This window comes from Sapajus apella, unplaced genomic scaffold (assembly GCF_009761245.1).
Source record: "Sapajus apella isolate SASKATOON/1434 unplaced genomic scaffold, GSC_monkey_1.0 scaffold6, whole genome shotgun sequence".
NCBI lineage: Eukaryota > Metazoa > Chordata > Mammalia > Primates > Cebidae > Sapajus > Sapajus apella.
The window spans coordinates 15781696-15798325 of NW_022436946.1; the positions used below are offsets into that span (position 1 = coordinate 15781696).

General features: G+C 40.9%; 1 protein-coding gene across 1 annotated transcript in view; it reads left to right on the forward strand.

Moving 5' to 3' along the window:
* Positions 1–16630, forward strand: part of SGK1 (serum/glucocorticoid regulated kinase 1) — a 147017-nt gene that overhangs the window by 42468 nt on the left and 87919 nt on the right. The gene's annotated exons all lie outside the window — the stretch shown is intronic.

Here is a 16630-nt window from a genome sequence, read left to right on the forward strand (position 1 = left end):
TTTGAGACGGAGTTTCGCTCTTGTTACCCAGGCTGGAGTGCAATGGCACGATCTCGGCTCACCGCAACCTCCGCCTCCTGGGTTCAGGCAATTCTCCTGCCTCAGCCTCCTGAGTAGCTGGGACTACAGGCACGCGCCACCATGCCCAGCTAATTTTTTGTATTTTTAGTAGAGACGGGGTTTCACCATGTTGACCAGGATGGTCTTGATCTCTTGACCTTGTGAACCACCCGCCACGGCCTCCCAAAGTGCTGGGATTACAGGCTTGAGCCACCGCGCCTGGCCTCAAAAAAATAATTTTTTAATGCACATTTATAAAGCTTCTGATGAGGACCTAGAATTGTGGTCTTTGTTAGCACATTATATTAATTTTTTAAAAATCGTCTTTATATTTTAGAGCGGTTTGGCTTGGCATGACAGCTCACGCCTGTAATCCCAGTACTTTGGGAGGCCAGGGCAGGTGGATCACGAGGTCAAGAGATTGAGACCATCTTGACCAACATGGTGAAATCCGTCTCTGCTAAGAATACAAAAAAAAAAAAAACTGAGGAACCTACACTGACATGTCATTATCACCCAAGTCCTTGGTTTATGTTAGAGTTCGCTCTTGGTGTTGTACATTTTATGGGTTTGGACTAATGTATAATAACATGCATCCATCATTATAGTATCACACAGTTAATTTTCACAGCCCTAAACATCCTCTGCCCTCCGCTATTCATCCCCTCCTTACCCTGACCCCTAGCAACCACTGATCTTTTTACTGTCTCCATAGATTTACCTTTTCCAGAATGTTATCTAGCTGAATCATGCAGTATATTGTATTATTTTTTATGCTGGTACAAGACCAACGCAGCAATGTGTTGGTAAACTGGCAATTTCTCAGAAGTGGTGTATTCACACAGAAGATCAAGTCTTAGATGATACAAGGAATAGATTGTAATAGTCATTTACAGGTTTGTAGCTTCCATTAAAATACTTAGTTCAGCTGGTCGGGATGTGGCATGCCTGTAGTCCCGGCTACACGGGAGGCTGAGGTGGGAGGATCACTTGAGCCCAGGAGTTCTGGGCTGTAGTGCGCTATGCCAGTCAGGTGTTCGCACTAAGTTTGGCATCAATATGGTGACCTCCTGCGAGCAGGGGACCACCAGGATGCATAAGGAGGGTGAACCAGCCCAGGTCAGAAACGGAGCAGGTTAAAACTCCCATGCTGATCAGTAGCGGGATGGCACCTGTGAATAGCCACTGCACTCCAGCCTGGGCAACATAGCGAGACCACCATCTCTAAAAAAAAAAAAAAAAAGAGAAAAATTTTTAGTTCAACATAATTTGATGCATTTACAGAGCACTATATATACTTTTCACTATTTTTCTCAAGCTCATATATATTCACATTTTTACTAAGACTGATTTTTCCCTGCTACTCCAAGAGTTGTTTTTTAGAAATTTTGTTAATCCAAGAAAACCAGATAACTGATTCATCTTGTAGTTTCTAAGATTTCAAAAATTTTAGATTGTATTTTTAACTTATAACTTAATTAGGCCCATGTTTATGTTGATTTTTAAAACCATTATATAAAAATGCTTACATTATTTTTACCATTATACTAACATAAAAATACAACATTTAGAAGATAGAACATGTTATTACAAAGTGCAGTTTAGTAAGTGATCTTCCAAGTCAGTGCATCATAAAATGATAAATGTTAATAAGCACTCACCTTTTCTTTTTTTAAGCAAGGTAAGCATTTTCCAGAGATAAAAGAATTATTTTGGCTGCTAAAAGAAAAGACTGAAGACATTGAATCTGAGTTCCTTTTCACTCTGGGTTATCATGCAGTGTCTCTGTATTCAATTCATACTTATTTGAGTGCTTTCTTTTTTTTATTTTTTTTTTTTTTTTTGAGACAGGGTTTTGCTCTTGTTGCCCAGGCTAGAGTGCAATGGCATGATCTTGGTTCACCAAAACTTCCGCCTCCTGGGTTCAAGCAATTCTCCTGCTTCAGCCTCCCGAGTAGCTGGGATTACAGGCATGCGCCACCACGCCTGGCTGATTTTGTTTTTAGAAGTGATGAGATTTCTCCATGTTGGTCAGACTGGTCTTAAGCTCCCGACGTCAAGTGATCCACCCACCTCAGCCTCCTAAAGTGCTAGGATTACAGGCGTGAGCCATAGCGCCAACCGTCTGTTTTTTTTTTTTTTTTGGTCAGGGGACAGAGTCTTGCTCTGTAATCCTGGCTTGAGTGAAATCATAACTCACTGTTACCTCAAACTCCTAGGTTCAAGTGAACTTCCCACCCCAACCTCCCAAGTAAATGGGACCACGTGCCAACAAACCTGGCTAATTTTTTTAAAAAATTATTTTTTTTGCAGAGACAGGGTCTTGTTATACTGACCAGGCTGGTCTTGAACTCCTGGCCTCAAATGATCCTCCCAAAATGCTGGGATTACAGGTATGAGCCACCATACCCGGCCTCCCTGTCTACTTTCTAGGGTTATTGGAAAAATCAAATGAGATAGATATGAAACCTTTCATAATCTATATAATGCCATGCAAATATAAACCATTATTGCTTATGTTTGCTAATTTACATATTAGCTAAGCCTGTGACTCTGTAACACTATTAGACTTCCACGACTGGGTTAGCACTTTGCTGACATGTGAACATTTGTCATAGTGCATTTGGTTTTTAGCCAGATGCTGATTTGACTCTAGGTTTGTCATGAAAAACAATAAATAGACACCAAATGCAAGTGCATCTATTTATTGCTCCTGATGCAAGGGTTAGGGCCAACTTTTTAGCTAAAGGGCCAGATAGCAAATATTTCAGCCTTTGCCCAAACTACAGTGTGTAACTTCTTTTAAGCTCTGTCCTTGTAGGGAAAGCAGCCGTAGAGAATATGTAAATGAATGGACACAGCTCTCCCAGGCTGGAGTGCAGTGGCACGATCTTGGCTCGCTGCAACCTCTACTTCCCAGGTTCAAGCAATTCTCCTGCCTCAGCCTCCCAAGTAGTTGGGATTACAGGCACCTGACACCACAATACTAATTTTTGGTTTTTGTTTCGTTTTGTATTTTTAGTAGAGATAGGGTTTCACCATGTTGGCCAGGCTGGTCTCGAACTCCAAACCTCAAGTGATCCACCTGCCTCAACCTCCCAAAGTGCTGGGATTTCAGGCCTGAGCCAGCGTATCCAGCCTGAGTCTGCCAATTTCTTAGACTTTAAAGAACTATTTATGACTTAGAAGCAGAGAGAGGGTTCTACATATCCTGTAGGGAGCACACATGCCTAGTCGTAAATGTTTACTTAAGGGCCTACTCTATGTCCCATTTGGTAGGAGCTGGGTTTAGATCATTGCACAGTGAGATTCCACACAAAAGGAAACAATAAACAAAGAGCCAGAAGGAATTTAAAGCAACATTGTGGTTTACCCCTTTTCTTTATCTCAGATAGCAGGTAAATCATTCTTCAATTTGCAGTCAATTACCCGGTTCTCAGACTTTGCTGGGTTTTTTTTCTTAAGGTTATCACAAATCAAAATGACACATACTTTATTTTATTATTATTTTTTTGAGACAAAGTTCTGCTCTGTTGCCCAGGCTGAAGTGCAGTGGTGCAATCACAGTCACGACTCACTGTGGCCTGGCCTCCAGGGCTCATGCAGTGCTCCCATCTCAGCCTTCCAAGTAGCTGGGACTACACACGTGCACCACCGTGCCCAGCTAATTTTATTTTATTTTATTTTTTTGTAGAGACAGGTTGATCTCAAACTCCTGGGCTGAAGAAATCTACCCCCTCTTGGCCTCTCAAAGTGTTGGGATTACAGGTCTAAGCCTTTTTAATTTATTTTATTTCATTTTATTTTATTTTTGAGATGGAGTCTCGCTCTGCCACCCAGGCTGGAGACTGCAGTGGCAAGATCTCGGCTCACTGCAACCTCTGCCTCCTGGGTTCAAGCAATTCTTCTGCCTCAGCCTCCTGAGCAGCTGGGATTATAGGCGCCCGCCACCACGCCTGGCTAATTTTTGTATTTTTAGTAGAGACAGAATTTCACCATGTTGGCCAGGCTAGTCTTGAACTCCTGACCTCAGGTGATTCACCCGCCTTGGCTTTCCAAAGGGTTGGGATTACAGGCGTAAGCCACCACACTGGGCCGGGTTTTGTTTTTATTTTTAATCATTAAAATATGCATTAGCAGGGTACAGTGGCTGATCATGCCTGGAATCCCACGGGACCCAAGGGCGGGTAGCAGATGGCTTAAGCCCAGGAGTCCGAGACCAACCCGTGTCTACAAATAAATAAAATAAAATTAGCTGGTCATTGTGGTGGACACCTGTATTCCCAGTTACTTGGGAGGCTGAGGTGGGAGCATTGCTTGTGCCCGGGAGGAGGAGGTTGCAGTCAATCGAGATGGCACCACAGCACTCCAGCCTGGGTGACAGAGCCAAGCCCTGTCTCAAAAAAAAAAAAAAAAAAAAAAATCTACATTTTGTGTTTTTACAGAGATTAAACAATGACATAAATCATTGAAAAGGCAACGCTGGCCTTTTAGAAATTGAAGTTACATGGTGAGAAGATGGGGAGGCCATGAGATGCAGAGGCCAGTAATAAAGACTTCAGGCTGTTCTCCTGGCATCTCCTGATGTAGATTATTTTAGGAAAATCATTAATTCATTTCTCCTGCTCGGTGTTCTCTCCTATAAAAATTAAGGTAATATGTGCTCACTGTCAGGTTTCTTTTCAGTAGTTTTTTAGTAGTTTGTAGATGAGATTGTATTTTTAAAAATCTTTTGTAAAGGTAAGTTTATGTGCCTGTGCTGAGTCAGGCAGCCCATATTCTTGTGCCAGCTCTGCCACAGGTCAATGGATGAATTCAGGCAAGCCACAAAACCTCTCAAATGTCATATGATAGGCCTCAGCTAGTTAACCCTGAAGCCCTTTTTCATCTGAGATCCTATGGTTGGCATTTAATGACCTATAAGTGAAAATAAACAAGAAAAAAAGGGGGTGAAGGGAAAAATACAATTAAATTAAATAAACTCTGTATTTTATGTGTAAAGACAAAATATAGAAAATGAGATGAGAATGTTTTAAATAAAATAAGAAGGCAGGCTGGGCACAGTGGCTCACACCTATAATCCCAGCACTTTGGGAGGCCAAGGGGAGTGAATCATGAGGTCAGGAGTTCAAGATCAGTCTGGCTAACGTAGTGAAACCCCATCTCTGTTAAAAAAATACAAGAAAGTAGCTGGTGTGGTGGTATGCACCTGAAATCCCACCTACTCAGGGGGCTGAGGCAGGAGAATCACGTGAATCCATGAGACAGAGGTTGCAGTGAGGTGAGATCTCACCATTGCACTCCAGCCCAGGCAACAGTGCGGGACTCTGCCTCAAAATAATAAAAAATAAATAAATAAATAAATAAGAAGGAAAATAAAGTGCAAGTCCTTTATGAATTAATAGTGAGTTTTTTTTTTTTTTTTTTTTTTTTTTTTTTTTTTTTTTCAAATTAAAACTAGTACATTCTAAATGCTGTATTTAATGGTCACACATTGCTTAGAGTTACATTGTACTTATTTTGTTCCAGGCCTTGCCAATAGTCAAGTTAGTGGTCTTTAAACATGTTTTCTATGGAAGAAACAAGAGTGTTCACATTGCCAGCAAATCACCCAGAAAAATAGCAATATTGTGATGTCACCAGGAGAGCTATCTGAAACGAACTGCTTATAAATTAAACAGCTCTTCCTGGGAATGAGATGAGAAAGATGATAACTTAGAGCTGTGTAAGCTGTGGCTAAATAATGCATGCTAGTGGAACACAAGTTGTAGTATTTAGCCTGAAACCAACTTGTAGGCCACAAAGAAATGGAGACCAAAAGTAGTTTTTTGAGAGACACATGGTGACTAAACATATTCACAAACTCTATTCTCTATTCTATCTCTCATAGCACCTTTAATACCTAGATCAACCAAGCTGGAAGGAAAGGAAAGAAATGTTTTGAAGTGGAGGTAGAGAAGGAAATCTGGTTAAGGAAAACATAGGATTGTAGCAACATGGCAGCCTGACCATGAATGTCAGAACACACACACACACACACACACACACACACACACACACACTCTTTAGCTTATAATTGTACTAGAAGACAAAGTATACCATTGTGTAGATAAGGGATAACTAAGTATCTCTGAAAAACAGAAGGCAGGTAGGATTATCAGGTTGATGTGGAAACCATAGTCCAAAATGTCATAGCAAAAGCTAGGGACATTGCAAACTGTGTTTGTAAAAGGATCTGGCAAGTTAGAAAATAGTGATGTTCCAGGTAAAGTCTAATACAAGCAAAGTAGTTTTAGCAATATAAATATCAGACAAAATACAAAAAAAAAAAAAAAAAATTGAAAAGGACCAAAGAGGAGTATTTCATGCTGATGAAAGATATCTACCAAGAAGCTAAAACATTCACAAATCTTTATGCACTCAACATAACATGAAAATATTTAAAGCAACAACTAATAAAAATAGAAAAATATGCAAATTCATGTCAGAGAAGGACATTTTTCTCATACTTTCTAGTAGTAGCCAACTCAAGAAGACCAAAGGCAGGGCACAGTGGCTCACACCCATAATCCCAGCACTTTGGGAGGCTAGAGTGGATGGATCACCTGAGGTCAGGAGTTCAAGACCAGCCTGGGCAACATGGTGAAATCCTGTCTCTACTAAAAATATAAAAATTAGCCGGGTGTGGTGTTAGGCACCTGTAATCCCAGCTGCTTGAGAGGCTGAGGCAGGAAAATCTCTTGAATCCAGGCAGTCAAGGTTGTTGTGACCCGAGATCATGCCATTGTACCCCAGCTTAAACGACAAGTATGAGGCTCCGTCTCAAAACAGAAAACAACAAAAACAAAAAAAATTTCAAAATCTCTTACCTTTTTTTGTTTTTGAGACAGTCTTGTTCTGTGGCTCAGACTGGAGTGCAGTGACATGATGTTGGCTCACAGCAACTGGAACTCTTGGCCTCAAGTGATCCACCCATCTCGGCCTCCCAGAGTGCTGGGATTATAGGCATGAGCCACTGCACCTGCCTGGGAATCTCTTACCTTTTAATTTAACAAATCTATGCCTCCACATCTACCCCAAATTAATACTTGCTTATGTGATAACAGAGATGGGTACAATAATATCCATTGCAATATTGGAAATGGTGAAAAAATGGAAACACCAGGAGATAACAAAATTATAAACTCGTAGGAAGTTATTAATTATGACATATCCATACCATAGAACACTATGCAATGATTAAAAGCAATGAAATTTGTGTATATTGACGTATCCCAAAGTATATAAGCTAGAATAGCAAGTTAAGATGAACATGTATTAGTACCTAAATCTGTATCAGAAAAAAAAAGATGAACATGTATATAGCATTATCACATTTTTTTAACTTTGTATTTCTTTCTTCTTGTCTGTATGTATGTGTGTTTATGAGTGTGAGTGTATATGTGTGGATAAGTGTAATTTAAAAGACCTGGAAATATATATCAAATGACAATGGTGATTACCACCTTCCAAGGATTAGAATTGGCCAGTGACTAGTTGGAGGTGATGAGGCAAGGAGGGCATTAGCTTTGTTTATGTTGCTTAAATGTTTCAATACCATATTAATATATTACTTGTGGATTTGGGAAAACACCCTGCCCACCAGGTCACTTGTAAATGAATAGGTTCCTATTGATAGGAAACCAGGAAGCATCACAAATATGGTTTTGCACCGTGAGACCATTCCCTTGCTACATAAAGGCACTTGGAGGAAAATGGAAAACACACAATATTTATGCTTCTACAGCAACTTGATTGTATTTCTGCCTGTCAATTCAATCCGTTTGCTCTGCCTGTGGAATATTTGTGTGCATGCCCATGTATTCTCTAAGCTCCTTGCAGTTGTGAATCTAATGTGTTCCTTTTCTTATCTCCTCCCGGGACCTTGCAGACATGTGCTAAAGTTAGTGTGCTCTTTTTTCTTTTTGCCTTTATTAGCTAAAACTGACATTTTGTTCATGCAAAATTTTTTTAACAAGAAAAGGAGAGACTAGGACAGAAAACTCTGCAGCCCATGCTGGCTGTAAATCACGCACATTCCAGAGGCACTGCATGCCAGGAACTGATTCTCATTAAGTTTGCCCTCTCATATGGGATACATTTGGCTGAGTAAGGATTTCCTTAGAGTCTGCTGTCTGTCTTTCAATTGAAGGCAGCTTGAAAGGTGCTTAGTCAGCGACAAAATGCTGAAGCCAAGGCACTGTGTGCTGTTTTCAATGCTTAGTGAAGCCAGAGTCCTCTGGAAGGAGCCACGAGATTTTAAGTTATTAGCCACATTACTACAAACAGAAGAATTAACACTGAGTCGTTGACATGATTAAATATAAGGCCACTGCCTCTTCTTCCTTCTCAGTAAATTCAAAGACAATAATACGCTTTTATTGTCTAAATAAGGCACTTAAACAATTTTTTTTTTTTTTTTTTTGAGACAAGGTCTCTCTGTTGCCGAGGCTAGAGTGCAGTGGCACAATCAGGGCTCACTGCAGCCTTGATTTCCTGGGCTCAAGCAATCCTCAGCCCCCCAAGTAGTTGGGACTACAGGTTTTCACCACCATGCCAGCTAATTTTTGTTTTCTTTTTTAAATTTTAGTAGACACAAGGTCTCATTGTTCCCCAGTCTGGTTTCGAACTCCTGAGCTTAAGCGATGCCCCTGCCTTGGCCTAGAAAGCGTTTTTAATTAAGCAGACTTCATACAATTCTGGGATGGATTCCGACCCATGTCGCTTGTTCAGCATTTCAGATGTCTTAACTCCATCTGTAAGGCTCAAGAAGGTGTATTGTTAAGCCCAGAAAGCTTGGAAGTAAAATGATCAGCTAGGAATAGTTTCCATACTGACTTACTTTTATATTGTCTTGAGTTTTTCTGATCTTTCTTAAAAAGATGCTATAAAAATATACTTAAATCAGCCAGATGGCTTTATAGATTGCTGGTCTCTTTTAATTTATATCAAAAAAATTTTATATAGACTTACAGGATTAAAATACCCATACTTCAAATTGCTCTTTTCTCCCAGTTTTCTGCTCTTGGCATGATGTATTATAGTCTCTGGAGAGAGGTGTCTGGTGATTCCTAAGCTTATCACCCATAATAGTCCTTATTTTTCCACTAAGCTTTCAACCATGTTATCCTTGAGAAAACACATAAAATAAATGACCAGACTAAATTGACTTAGATGAATTATTTCTACGTAGATTTAAATTCCTTTTCAATCCTATCTATGGCAATTTTTTTTTTTTTTTTTTTTTGAGACAGAGTCTCACTCTGTCCCCCAGGCTGGAGTGCAGTGGTGCGATCAATTGTTGTTTTTTTTTAATCTGAGTCTTGGTTGTTAAATTTATGAAAATGAACAGATTTATTTCTTGTGCTAATAGAGAGACTATCTTTCTCCCAAAAAAGTTCCTGACCAAGCCCTTGTTCTAAAGAGAAGAATTTCATGTGAAAGGGTTCGAATATAACTGACTTACTGTTTGTGCAATGTGTACTAGTGTGACCAGCCAGGTAACCTGAGAACTGGGAAGCTAGATGCTTCTCCTCCAGGAGTACTTCCATGTTTCCAATCCTGTTTCCTGGGGCTCGTAGAGCCAGGGAGTCACCTCCGTTTAAGTCAGCGCTGTTCTTCTCTTCCAGAGGTGAGGAGCAGGAATGTAAGGATTTATATCTCAGGATTTAGAGTGTGGAAGAAGATAACATGGACTCCCTTTCTCCCCTCTAAGCACCAACCAAACAATAGCTTACCTACCATGAAGTACATACTTCTGCCGTATTTAGAAACATAATTTAGCTGGGCCTGGTGGCTCACACCTGTAATCCCAGCACTTTGAGGGACTGAGGTAGGAGAATCACTTGAGCCCAGAAGTTCAAGACCAGCCTGGATTACACAGGAAGACTCACATTTCTACAGAAAATTTTAAAAATTAGCCAGGTGTGGTGGCACCCGCCTGTAGTCCCAGCTACTCAGGAGGCTGACATGGGAGGATTGCTTGAACCTGGGAGGTTAGGACGCAGTGAACAGTGATCCCACCACTATACTCCAGCCTGGGTGGCAAAGCAGTACCTCATCTCTAAATAAACAAATTTTAAACAGAGAGATATCATTCAAGTCACAAACATTAAGTTTCAGTGTCAAGACTTTGGGGTAAAGCAAGTTTATGGCTGCACTCGTAGCTCACTTGATTTTTATTTCATAAGCTCTCCAGTGAATTACATCCCACCAGTGTGCCACGTTCCCAGTGATGAGTCTGGATGGGAATAAGGGAATCCATCCAGGCTATTTGGGACATAAAATATTCTAGCAAAACTACTCCCTGTCCTCTTCTGGAAATCTCTAGCCAGCAGTTACACTTACCCTTGGGGTTGAGCACATTTTGTTGGCTTTTGTCGTATGTAACCAAATCTTTCCTGCTTCTAATTAAATTTATTCCTTTAGTAAAATCCTTCCCAGAAACCATATGGCTATTTTCCATTAAAATAATATCCTGTTTTAGTAGTTTTGAGACTTTTAAAATTTTAAAAGAAGACTTTGTGTAAACTACTAAAAATCTATAAGCAAGAATAGAATTTAAAGGATAAGCAAAGTTAAACTGCATGCCAATTTTTTTTTGCAATTATTTCTCTTTTTCCTCAATGTTTATCATTATACATATGTTTTCCTTGGGCTGTTTATTGAAATGGTAGAACTTAATTTACCAAGTAATATCCCTATGGTGTAAACTACTTTATAAAGAACAAATTAAACAAAAACATGAAGAATCTACTGGCTGAGTGCAATGGCTCACACCTGTAATCCCAGCACTTTGGGAGCTCAAGGCAGGATGATTAGCTTAAGCCAGGAACCCAAAACTAGCCTGGGCAACATAGTGAGACCCTGTCTCTACAAAAAATAAGATGAAATAAATTAGCTGGGTATAGTAGTGCACACCTATAGTCCCAGCTACCTGAGAGGCTGAGACAGGATAGCTTGAGCCCAGGAGGTCAAGTCTGCAGTGAGTCGTGATCCTATCCCTGCACTCCAACCTGGGCAACAAAGCGAGACCTGTTTCAAACAAAATTGTTTAAAGGTTAAAAAAAAATGGGGGAAAGATTTAATGATAATTGCTTAAAACAGTATAATTTAATCCTAAAGTTTACCTTTGGGGACCTGAAAAGACTCTTCTTACAAATCTTCTATAGAAAAGGGAAATAAAAATGATTAATATCACCTTGATGTTTCTTATTCACATATAGTAAACTGCTTCTGGTTCATTCTGCTTACACAAAGATCCTTGGATAAACACCTAAATATGCTGAGACACACATTTGTCCATAGTGTTCAGGATAAATAAATCTTTCTATTTGGGCCAGGCATGGTGGCTTATGCCTGTAATCCCAGCACTTTGGGAGGCCAAGGAGGGCGGATCATGAGGTCAGGAGTTCGAGAATAGCCTGGCCAACATGGTGAAACCCCATGTCTACCAGGAGTACACAAAGTTAGCTGGGCGTAGTGGCAGGTGGCTGTAATCCAAGCTACACAGGAGGCTGAGGCAGGAGAATCACTTGAACCTGGGAGGCAGAGGTTGCAGTGAATTGAGATTGTGCCACTATACTCCAGTCCGGGAGACAGAATGAGACTCCGTCTCACAAAAAAAAAAAAAAAAAAAAAAAAAAATCTTTCTATTTTCACTTGTCATTGATGTTCGATCCTCTTGTCTTTTTGACCTAGTAAATAAATCAAACTATTTTTAGGCAAGATTCAAGCAAAACTCAATTTGTGTGACATCATCTTTTGGAAGAATCATCACAATCAACCGAAATAACGCTGGTATTATATAAGTGACTCAGCTCTGTTCCATAAGAAAACCAACTTTTCTTATTGACCTTGAGTAGCAGACAGTGATATAAGAGCATATTAAAAGCCTCTTTAAAGCCAAGCCAAATTCTGCAGCTTGCTATCTATCATTTTAGTTTGCTTTTCCAATATTCATTGGCCTTGAGAGTTGTAAATACAGAAGTCTGTCCTTGATTCACTTTTCTCTTTTACTCTGGTGAGTATTTCCTGTTGTTTTCCTTTTAGCTTGAATTTTTTTTCTATATTTCTTGCTGTCAATAAATATTGGCTTGATTTTTATATGACCATTTCAGGGGATTCATCTAGATTTCTATGTGAGAAAAAAATGCAAGAACTCAGCACCTCTGGCTGGGTTTGATGAGTAGCAGATAGGTAGCTCTCTAGTTAAGTAACACAGGGAGCAGAGGTTATAGGTCTTTTTAGAATAGAAAGCATTGAATGCATTAACTTGGTGGTAACAAAAAAGAAAGAAGGAAATTGATGACCATTATGGTTCTCTCCTTGGCTTAGAATTGCATGTATCAGCAGCCCTGAGTTATTTTTAAAACAGGCAAATCTGACACCAGCAGGAAAGTGGACCTTTCAGGTAGTGACCACCTATGTAACAGGGTGACAGACTCCAGAATGCTGAATCCTCTTCCACCCACAGCAGATCCTTGGTTTATTCTCTCAGCCGGTGTTTATTGAGAGTTTCTATCATAGGCTGGGTAGTAAGCACCCTAGGTTGTGCTTCCAGGACAGGGGGAAGAGCCAAGCAACCAGGAAGTCACAACACACTGTGATGAGTGCTAGAAGAGGGGCAGATAGAGACTGCACATAAGAGCGTTCCCATAGCTGATGATGTGGGGGCCAGTGAAGGCTTCTCAGCGGAAGAGAAATCTTACCTAAGAAATGAAGGATGAGTAAGTTAGTGAGGTAAGGAAGGGTGAGGAAGAGAAGCCCAGACAGATGGGACAAATAACCAAAGGCCTGGAGGCCTGGAATGACATGGTAAATTTGGAGCAAGGAAAATATAGCTTAACTGGGACAGAGAGTTTGGATTATTAAGGGTTTTCACAAGGCATTTAAAACAATTTCTATATGCCATCTTCAGGAGATGAGGATCCATTTCCTGTTTCAATCACAGGAGTGGTATTAGTGAAAACAAATAATAGATGAGAGAGAGTTGAATTTCAGAGATTTTTCCATGGGAGGTTTATGACTTTGGATGAAGGTTTATGGCTCTGACCTTGTTAAGGATAAATATGCTTGAGATTTAATATGATATGCTTGATTCTTCCGCAAAGAAAGACGAAGATTCCAGATTTGTGAAACCATAATATTAACTCAGGATCTCTCATTACCAACATGGGGAAAATGATTAAAAAGAGGAGTCTGAAACCATGAACAATCATGGTTATTTACCGAGTTTGTTCTTGTTGAGGAAAGAAATAAAATTAAGATTTGGGAGGGCCGGGCGCGGTGGCTCAAGCCTGTAATCCCAGCACTTTGGGAGGCCGAGGCGGGTGGATCACGAGGTCAAGAGATCGAGACCATCCTGGTCAACACGGTGAAACCCCGTCTCTACTAAAAATACAAAAAATTAGCTGGGCATGGTGGCACGTGCCTGTAATCCCAGCTACTCAGGAGGCTGAGGCAGGAGAACTGCCTGAACCCAGGAGACAGAGGTTGCGGTGAGCCGAGATCGCGCCATTGCACTCCAGCCTGGGTAACAAGAGCGAGACTCTGTCTCAAAAAAAAAAAAAAAAAAAGATTTGGGAGAATTGAAAATCTTCAGAGAATAGTAGTTGAAGGAAGAGGAGATAAAGAGAAAGAGAGAGGAAGCACTTTGGTTGTGAGGCAATGGCTTACAAGGTATAGTTCATCTGTAGTTCATTTAACTTCAGAACTCTTAATCTCTTGATGAGGCAGAGCCTACCACATCAGATTTAGGGAGTTCTCTCTGTTGAGATTGGTTGTATAGGAGGAAACAAAACCTGTAAAAAAAAAAAAAAGGGCCGGACGCGGTGGCTCACGCCTGTAATCCCAGCACTTTGGGAGGCCGAGGCAGGTGGATCACGAGGTCAAGAGATCGAGACCATCCTGGTCAACATGGTGAAACCCCGTCTCTACTAAAAATACAAAAAAAATCAGCTGGGCATGGTGGCGCGTGCCTGTAATCCCAGCTACTCAGGAGGCTGAGGCAGGAGAATTGCCTGAACCCAGGAGGCGGAGGTTGCGGTGAGCCGAGATCGCGCCATTGCACTCCAGCCTGGGTGACAAGAGCGAAACTCCGTCTCAAAAAAAAAAAAAAAAAAAGGGTGGAGGAGACTGTAATCCCAGCACTTTGGGAGACCAAGGCGGGTGGATCACTTGAGTCAGGAGTTTGAGATTAGCCTGGCCAACATGGTGAAACCCCATCTCTACTAAAAATACAAAAATTAGCTGGGTGTCATGGCACATGACTGTAATTCCAGCTACTCAGGAGGCTGAGGCAGGAGAATCACTTGAACCCGGGAGACGCAGATTGCAGTGAGCCAAGAGCTTGTCACTGCACTCCAGCCTGGTGACAGAGGGACACTCCATCTCAAAAAAAAAAAAAAAAAAAAAAAGGCAGAGGATAGCAGATGTTTCTAAGATGCTCCTGCATGTGTGTTGTCTGTCTTTGTATGGGAAGATGACATTATTGACCTTGTATTAATATTGGCTGTGGTTTGAGTCACATTTTGCTAGCATTAAAGACTAGATTTGTACTGATCTGTTTGTACTCTCTTGCCTAATTTTGCTGAAGACTACTAATAGAACAGATTTTCAGTAGACTTGGAAAGTTAATCTAACTGACCTTCCCCGGGCTTTAACAAGGACCCTTTGCCTTTTAGCACATTGCTCTAATCAACTACGCTAATCAGACCCACGACTCGTGATACACATGAGGGGAAGAAAATAGCTTATGTGAACAAGTGTTTTTTTCGGAGTGATTTTTAGCCACTGAAGAATGCAAAAGTTCCAATTTTCTTCATAATTGAAATCATAATAGCTGTGAGAACTTGGCTGTTTATCAAAGATGCAAGCAGAAGCCATAGGCTTTATTTCATGGATTAAGTCTAAAAGCTGTATATATTTTCATGATGTCACATAGTATATTGGTAATGGTTATTATGAATGATAATATTTATTTAGACAAGTCAGAGAGACTACGAAAGACATTTAAAGCAAAAATGGCGTAGACTATTTTACAAATCCGCAGGCTGAAATTATCTATAATTTTAGTGAATGGCATAAATTGTATGACATAGAGTTGGCTCTGGCTTCCATTTTCATGGCAAGGCCAGCTTGTAAATCAGTGACAGTGACTCATGGGTCTCAGGCATGGTGCATCAATCTAGCACCTGTTTTCCCAATCAGTCGAGTTACATTCATATCCAAACATGAATAACTGTATTATTAACCTCAGCCACCAAAACTAATCTTTCAGTGTTGAGAGGATGTGCAAGTTCAAGCTTATAGGCTTCATTTCCTCCTTGTGACCTAGACTGTGCACTTGATTTCTCAAAACAATGCCATTCCTTCCTGTTCAGCATCTCAGAAGCGGTGAATGCCATTTTGAGTTCTGTGTTTGTGGCTTTGTCAGGGGCCATATATAGGTAAATTTAACAGGAGGCCCCAGCAGGTGTGACTTTGAACTGAAGCCATGTGACAAGCAGCAGCCTGCTAGTCTAACCTCATCCTGGGGAAATCCAGGCTTCACAGTTGCTACACAGGATGTTTCGTCAAAAGAGGGATTTTCCCCTCTGCTCTGGAAGACCCTGTTTCCTTCTCCTTCCTCAATTTTACCAAAGTATTCTGAAAACAGTGATTTACCCAGTCTCGGGCGACTTTATTGAGGGTGGAATGGAGGGACAAGGAATGGGTTATGGGGAAGTTGAGCACTGGGGCATGGAAGGGACAGTAAGAACAGTAAGAACAAGACCCTTGAATACTTTGGTCAGCCCATCATGTCTCTGGGAATGTTAATTGCTATTACCTAATATTAAAAAATAAAAATAAATCACTGGCCCTTGCGTGCGTCAAACACGGTTTTGGTGTTAGATCTTAGTTCAAAGTCCGGCTTTGACATTTGCCAGCTGTGTCTTTAAGTTTCCCATGTATAAAATGAATCATAATACAAAATTGGCCAGGCACAGTGGCTTACACCTGTAATCCCAGCAATTTGGGAGACCGAGGCAGGCAGATCACCTGAGGTTAGGAGTTCAAGACCAGCCTGGCCAACATGGCGAAACCCCATCTCTACTAAAATTACAAAAAGCAGCCTGGTGTGATGGCGCATGCCTGTAATCCCAGCTATGCTGTAGGCTGAGGCAGGAGACTCGCTTGAACCTGGTAGGTGGAGGTGCAGTGAGCCAAGATCACACCACTGCACTCCAGCCTGGGGGATAGAGAGAGACTCCATCTCAAAAATAAATAAATAAATAAATAAATAAATGTAAGAATACAAACTTAACAGGGCTGCTGAGAGGTTTAAGTGAAAGAATGTGTAAACATTTACTTCATTTCTCTCTGTTTCTGTCCTCCCCCATCTTCACCATTGTTTCCCATGCCTAAAAGAAATCAAACAAGGGCTCAGCATGGTGGCTCATGCCTGTAATCCCAGTACTTGGGGAGGCCAAGGTGGGCAAAGCACCTGGAGGTCAGGAGTTTGAGACCAGCCTGACCAACCTGTAGAAAA